This window comes from Bos grunniens, chromosome 6 (assembly GCF_055505025.1).
Source record: "Bos grunniens cultivar Pamir isolate PY7600 chromosome 6, Bosgru_T2T1.0, whole genome shotgun sequence".
NCBI classification, from domain to species: Eukaryota; Metazoa; Chordata; class Mammalia; order Artiodactyla; family Bovidae; genus Bos; species Bos grunniens.
The window spans coordinates 57,725,001-57,731,345 of NC_141170.1; the positions used below are offsets into that span (position 1 = coordinate 57,725,001).

The 6,345-nt window shown below is 50.9% G+C and overlaps 1 long non-coding RNA gene across 1 annotated transcript in view; it reads left to right on the forward strand.

Moving 5' to 3' along the window:
* The window catches only part of LOC147370760 (uncharacterized), an 11,040-nt gene extending 5,159 nt beyond the window's left edge, over window positions 1-5,881 (forward strand). Inside the window, exon 2 of the long non-coding RNA XR_015166182.1 lies at window positions 5,685-5,881. This is a non-coding gene — a long non-coding RNA (uncharacterized LOC147370760). The remainder of the gene's footprint in view (window positions 1-5,684) is intronic.
* The last annotated feature ends 464 nt before the right edge of the window (window positions 5,882-6,345 follow it).

Below are 6,345 nucleotides of genomic sequence, written 5' to 3' on the forward strand. Positions count from 1 at the left end.
TTGTCTTCTGTCTGGTTACATCATTTTCTAATTAGGCATTAAATTGTCTTCATACACTGGTATTGCGGCCTTCATAAACATAGCCATTATGGTTCATAAGGACGCCATTGTGGGGAGGCCTTCCCAAAATAGAAAGAACTGGGGAGGGAGAGGCCTGGAGTCAGGGAGGCCCGGCTTTGTCCTCCCCTGGGAGAAGATGGATGGCCAATGTCACGCAGATGATGACTTGGGACTATTAAATTGTCCGAGGGGGAAGAATCTTTACCACCCCCCAGCAGGATCCGGAGGCTTTGGGGTAGGAAGGGAGGGCCAGGTGGCCGGCTTAGCCGGGCAGGTTGGAGGACGAAGCGGGTGAGTGCCAGGCGGGAGCGGAGTGGAGGGTGGTCGGGCGCCAAGGCTCCGGTCTTCTCTCAGCCAGGCCCTGCGCTCTGCGCTCTGCGCTCGGGGCACACCGGATCTCGAGCTGCCCTCTCACTCCAACCGCATCGCCAAGGCTGGGGGGCAGGTGGGGCCAGAGAATGGACAGCGACAGCAAGCCCCGAGCAGTTCTGGGTAGTGCCAGGCGGGGAGACAATTCTTCCCATTATTCGAAGCGGAGACCCAAGGCGGGCCTCCCACCCGGCGGGGGGCACGTCGCTAACTGGCTAGAGATGGATGGAGGCTCCTGGAGCCCCCGGCGTCGTGTCAGACCCCGGGCAATTACTGTCCCGCCAGGATGGACACGCTGCCCGCCACCCTGACCCCGGCGCGCAGGCCTACTGGCTGCCTGAGTCGCCTCGGCGGTCCGCTCTCTCGCCTTTACAATAACCCGACTTGACATAAATAACTCCCATGCGCTTGTCTACATCTGCTTGACCTCCTGAACCCGCGGAGAATCTTTGCTGCATTTACCCAAGTTACATTCTTCTTTAGAATAAAAAAGAAAAAAAAAAAAAAAACACTTTAAAAACTGTAAATTCTAGTCCCCTGTCTTGCTCCAGCTAATTCGAATTCTGGTGTGTCTTGCTATTCACATTGCTGCCAAACACACCAGTTCGCTTCTGGAGGACCGGGTCCTGCCTGCTTGTGCCTCAGGCATTGGCTGCGCTGTTGCAGGCACCCCTGAGCTTTCCAAGGTGACCTGAAGGCGCCCTGAGGTGGTCCCGCCTCCGAAATCTCCTCCCCTGGCCAGACCTTGAGTGAGGGAGAAGGAAGAGTGGGTGCTGATCACCGGCTTGGTCCTGGGTTGTCTGAGGTCGCAGCTGGGGCCAGGCCAGCTAGCCAGAGCAGCCTGGCGCCTGGCGTGTGCTCCCGGTGACCTGATCCGGCAGGGGTGCGGGGGCGGCCCCGGAAGTGCCCGTGCTGGCGCCACGCGCTGCGGTCACCAGGCGCCAAGACTGGAGGGCTCGGATAGTGAAGGGGGGCAGTGGGGATGAGACCGAAGATTGCAGGGAATCGTCTGGTCAGGCTTGTGTCCAGCGTGGATCCCTAGCTGGAGCTGGCCTGAAGATGCCAGAGCCTTGCTCTGCGAGGCTTCCTCTGGGTGGGCGCTGGGGGACGGCGTGCCACTGACTTCCTGTCAGTCATCTCCGGTCTATTTAGGCCCAGCTGGCCGTGAGTCAGAGGATCTAGACAGCATCTCAGAACTTTCAGGATGGAAGAGCTCTTAGAGGTCTGGTGGTCAGAGTGACTTCTTGATGTGAAGGTCTCATCTACCCCTATCTGGGTGCGGCCTCCTGACCTCCTCTGACTTCCCCACCTGCGCAGGGATATCTGGGGAGCCAAGGCTGGGCTCAGGGGTGGTGGGAAGTTGCAATTGCAGCAACAAGATCCTGCGTTTGCAGCTGTTACTAAGGCAAAAGGGAACATAACAGTGATCTTCAGATTCTGAAGCTCTAAGACCAGTTTTCCTCATAACAGCTTTCTTTCCATTAAAAAGGGGTCATTTAAATGTCCCTATTTCTGGAGTATGGTTTTTTATGCTGTCACTGTTAATGTCATTGGAGGTAGGCCCAAGCTGGTGTCTCTTTGATTAGGGTTCCTAATCCCATCCATTCACTTACTAGCCATTAGTCATTCTTTAATTAATTCTACAAACACTTTGTAAGGGGATGTTCCACATGAGATACAAGAGAAACAGAAAACACTGCACCCAAGGAACTTGCAGTTTCCTTGGAAGAAATATCACATGTTGTGGATACTGAAGGGTTCTGATGTAGCCTGGTTATAGAACCTCAGGACTCAGGTTGAGCCTAGATTTGTCGCTTCCTGACTCTAGGACCCGAGTTGGATACTGAAAGCCTCTGAGCTTCTATTTCTCATGTGTAGAGTGAACCTGTTGAGATATACGCTCTGGGAAAGTGAAAGTCACTCAGCCGTGTCCGACTGTTTGTGACTCCATGGACTGTAGCCCTCCAGGCTCCTCTGTCCATGGAATTCTCCAAGCAAGAATACTGGAGTGGGTTGCCATTTCCTTCTCCAGGGGATCTTCTCGAGTCCAGGTCTCCCGCATTGCAGGCAGACTCTTTTAACGACTGAGCCATCAAGGAATCCCCTAAATGTTCTGGGAGTCCCCCTAAATTCTCTGGGTGCTCTAACACATAAGTAATAGCTACAGTCCAGATAGAAATGAGCATCAAAGCACCTGCACGGGCTTGAGGAAGACCTCAGTTTCTCTCTGTGCCTCTGAATTTTGCATTCCAAATAGTGGAGGACAAGTACAAGGAAGGTGTGGAATGCATACTAGACTAGGAATCTTGACTGTGAGAAATAAATTGGCTTGTTTAATCTTTCTGTGTCCTCACCAAACAGTGGGGATTTCTACCTTATTTACTCCGCAAAGTAGTTGTAAGGATCAGCTCTTACTAGGTATGTAAATGTGTTTTGAAAACTAACAGGCATCTTGGGATAGCAGAGAGCCGTAGCTCCCTCTGTAGAAGGGAGGTGAGGTGGGTGGATATGTGGCTGGTGGGGATGGGGTGAGGTGGGTGGACCAGTGATGACTGCTAGAAGGTGGGCTTGTCTTCTGGCTCTGCGGGAATGGGAGGATGCTGAGTCTTAGGCAGCAGCTGTCCACTACTGGAATGACTTACCTTTTCAGCATCTACCTGTGGATAAATGAGATAAAGAGAAGGGCTTTTCCTACATAGGCAAGGCCCTAGAGCTCTAGCACAGACAGCCGAAGTACTTGATTCAGGAAGCTTCACTGAATTTTCAAGGCTCTGCTGCCGGAAGTTTCTTTGAAAATGAGATTTGTTATTGATTGGGGAAAAAAGTGAGCAAAGTGAGATATTCTTTTGAAGCTTTGTGATTACCCATCCCTTCTGAAGAAATACACACTTTCATTCTTAGCAGGAAAAAAATGAGCCTGCTCATTTTGACTCCAAAACCAAACCATTCTTTTCATTCTATGCTCTTTGCTAAGAACTTTGCTAGCTCACTCAGGGAGGTGAGGTGCATTTTAAAAGAAACTTTACCTCCTGGCTGAACCGGGAGAAGGACAGTCACAGTGGGTTCTGAGAAAAAGGACTTTAACTCTAGAGAGAGTAAGCGCCTTTGAGATGGAAGCCTTGAGGAAGGGGAGAAGTGAGGTGGGAGTGAACCTCCAAGAAGCTGGTCCACGTTTCCCTTGATGGTCAGAACGTTGATAAGGCAGCTAGTTAGCAACGTCTTCATCCCTGGTGGCATGTGGAAATCTTCCAGCAGGTTCTCAATTAAGGGAACTGCCTTTCCTTTCTTTCGCTTCACTTTTGTGTTAAATGTTAACAACCTGATGCTATCTATTATGCTGCCATTATCCCAGAATGTTGACTGAACTGGTTCTTTTATCTGTATTATGGGGCTGCCTCACTTGCAGATTTATGCATTTTTGATATTAAATTCTTTCTCTTGTTAAGCCTAAGCTCTTGTTGACTTTCATTGACCCCCTGCCCTGGTCCCCAGTACTTTTCCATATTTAATATTGAAACATTTTTTCTCAATGCCCCTCCTGGCTTTGTTGCCATCCGCTTGACGGCTGTCCCTAATGGCCTGTGCTGTTTGCTCTGTTCTTGAACTTGGTGGGGTCACACAGTCTTTAACAGTGATGTCCTCTGAATGTCCACCCTTGCTGTCCGGCTAAGTTGCCCTGTGTCACAAGCTCTGCCCTTTTACCCGCCCCTAACTCCCAACTGCTCCTAATCACTTAAACAAACACCTTGCCTCCTGACGCCCCAGGCCCCCTGAACCTTTTGGGTTTTGTTTAGTTGAGCTGCTAATGCTCAGCCCGGCCCACAGGCGCCTTGGCCTCCCTGACCTGATACATCGCAGCTCTTCTCCTTGGAGCGCCTGCCTTGTCCAGCGCCCCCTGGGCCAAAGGCCAGGGTCCGGGCAGGGTTGACCAGCTGCTTGAGGTGGCCACAAAAGACACCAAAAGACAACCTCAGCTAGGAGCAGGCAAATGAACGTATTCATTTATCTTTCTCCCCCCTCACCCCAAACCTACCCACAAACTCAATCGACTGCCGACTGCCGGGCTTGAAACAAGACAAAGAGAAAATATTGGGAAGTTGTGTGGGGGTGGGGTGGGGTGGGGTTTGGTGGGAGAGGCCCCTCTCACACCAGGAATCTTAGCTCCTTCTTGGGGGCCGTCTGTTCAGTTTCACAACACTTACAGACCAATTTCCAGAATTGAAGTTGCCTGGTGTTTTGATTCTTCCTTTGCCTGTGCATTTGTGCCCTGAAGGTCCCTTCCAAATGGATACTAATTGTGGGGGCTGCACGCTGCTGGCTGCTCCAATGCCCCAGGGCCTCAGAGGACCTGCTTCTCAAAGCCTTAATTGACAAGGACCTGTCTGTATTTAGGAGCAGCTGGTCCAGAGCCTTGGCACATCAGTGCAATCTTAACGCAGCATCCCTAGCCCCGAGGAGGATGAGGGTAAATGTGGTTAAAATGAAGGAAGATTTATAGCTGGCCCCCTTGGGTAATAGGACAGAAGACAGCTCCTAAGATTTTCCCCTACGAGGGGGTTCATTCATCAGCTCCCGGGCCTGGTAACCCGGTAGGAGGCGCGCTCCAGCTATTATTACTAATGGGGGAGGGGAGGAGGGCAGCTTCGAACAATTAGGCAGGTGACAATATTCGACTACAATACATCGTCCCCCAAACCGGACCGACTGACACTGCTCTGCCTCCTGCTTCCGCGGGCCTCGGCGCCGGTGCCTCCGCCTGGCTCTAGCTCTGGCTCTGGATTAATAAGTGGCGCCGCCGGAGGGCTGGGGAGACAGCGCTGAGGACGCCGGGCTGGCCTGCCCGGGAACACGGAGTGGCCGCTGGGACTCCTCGTTTGGGTGTCTTAAAGTCCCAAGCGGCCGGTAGCAAGGGCGATTGCGTAGACTAGTTGCTCCTTCCTGCGTCCCGGCAGGCGCGCCGGGCTCCGCGGCTTCCCAGCTTCCCGTTGCACGCTGTCCTTCTGAGAGCCTTTCTGAAACCAGCTCGCCCCGTAGATACAGCCATTCAGCGGGTCACAAAGGGGTTGATTGGTTCACTGGGAACCCGGTTTTGTTGCGATGTGTGGGAAATACTTTGATGTGCGCCCAGTTCGCACGTGTGAACAGGGATAATGGGTTTGGGGATCTTCATTGAAACTTGAAGTTTTAAAGTTTTTAACTTTTGCCTGTTTTTCTCAACTTTTTCTTTTTCCTTTTTCTTTTTTTTACTCCTTCAGGAACAATGCCAACATTGAAGCCCGCGGTTGGAGTCTGCACAGTTGGAGATCTTTGGTGCCATTTTAGACATCTTTGGATTTCATCAATCAAACTGACTGCAATTTTCCATAAAAACCCTGAATTTGGGTCAGAAAGTGGGCAAAGTAGATAAAGATCATTCGAGCTGTCTTATGAGATGATAAATAGATATCCTTTCAGGCAACAATGGCAAAGTGCAGTTTTGTGATTCTCTTCCATGGGTTCTGAATGCAGTGAGTCGAAACGATTTATCCATGTTTTCCCATGGTTTAGGAGGTGTCTATACTTACTTGTCTCTAGTAGTCTGACCTTTCCCCGACTGAGTTGTTAAGTGTGCTGCTTTGAGTATTTCGTTTCCTTCGTGTGTGTATGTGTGTTTTCCCAAAAACACACAAGAAAAGTTGTTTTTTTTCTTCATTGCTCAAATCAATAGAATATGGGTCTGATCTAGATAATTCTCTGCCAGTAGAGAGGTTGCAGGCCCCTGAGTTGGTGTGGAAATTCCATTTGCTTGGTGGTTGCTCACAGGGCACTTGAGATACCATTTTAGATACCATGCTGGGTTGTAAACCCATTTTCCTAATAATAACAACCACAGCAACACCCACTGGCACTGTGTCCTTCCTATTCTTGAACTTGACG